The following is a 1,193-nucleotide window of genomic DNA, read 5'->3' as shown; positions in this document are numbered from 1 at the left end:
CTCCCCGGGTTTACTGCTGGTTCTTCCTGGGTTGGCTACCATCCCTCCACCTCCGTGGAAGGGCGGTTCCCCCTGCCACATTCCCCACTTCCGCGGGGGAGCGACACACCGCCGGCCGGCTCTCTCGGGGGCTGCTCAGATGTTCCTCAGGTGTTCCTTCAGATAGATGTTCCCGGTGCATGTTGTCTCTCTCCTCCTTTATAGTCCTCTTCCACCAATCCCAACTCTGCTACCCAGACGCCGAGTACGCTGCTCTCCTCCAATCAGGAGCAGGATCAGCTCCTGGAGGTCATCACTCAAGTTGGCAAGAGGCAGCTGCGTAGAAGCTGTTTTCTCCTCTCCCAGCACCATATTGTGGGAGAGCAGATGCATAGAATAAGTCTTAATTCCAGTAACTTAGTCTAGTCCGAGTTGCTCCCAGTTGCTCCCCACAGAAGCCAAGGAGGAGTCTCCAAAGCCGGCCACATAGAAAGGAGCCCCCTGGCCTGGACTGTTCGGTTCCATCAGCCAATGAAATCCTCATTTATCTTCAGGCAGTTTGGGTTAGGCTTTTGGTCAATGGGAACAGAAAGTGTCCTCATCAACATTGAACTTGACCCTGCCAACTTTTGGTGGTCTCTGTTTTAATCACTATCTTCTCACCAGTATTTTAAAGTTATTTCAAGACAGATCAATTTAACTGCCACTGTGGCAGAATTTACCCAACCTGAGAAAACATTCCCAATATTTATAAATTTTAGCATAAAACTCTGTTTAGCGGTTTACGCTTTACTTCTTTTTACATACATCTTTTTTTTTTTTTTTTTTTGACAGGCAGAGTGGACAGAGAGAGAGAGTCAGAGAGAAGGGTCTTCCCTTTGCCGTTGGTTCACCCTCCAATGGCCGCTGCAGCTGGCACGCTGCGGCAAGCGCACCACGCTGATCCGAAGGCAGGAGCCAGGTGCTTCTCCTGGTCTCCTATGGGGTGCAGGGCCCCAAGGACTTGGGCCATCCTCCACTGCACTCCAGGCCACAGCAGAGAGCTGGCCTGGAAGAGGGGCAACTGGGACAGAATCCGGTGCCCCGACCGGGACTAGAACCCGGTGTGCTGGCGCTGCAAGGCGGAGGATTAGCTTATTGAGCCGCAGCGCCAGCCTACATACATCTTTTAAGAGGAAATTGGACCTTTTGATTTTTAGCAAAGCAAATGAACA

This window comes from Oryctolagus cuniculus, chromosome 6 (assembly GCF_964237555.1).
Source record: "Oryctolagus cuniculus chromosome 6, mOryCun1.1, whole genome shotgun sequence".
NCBI classification, from domain to species: Eukaryota; Metazoa; Chordata; class Mammalia; order Lagomorpha; family Leporidae; genus Oryctolagus; species Oryctolagus cuniculus.
Note: the sequence above shows the minus strand (reverse complement) of the source record.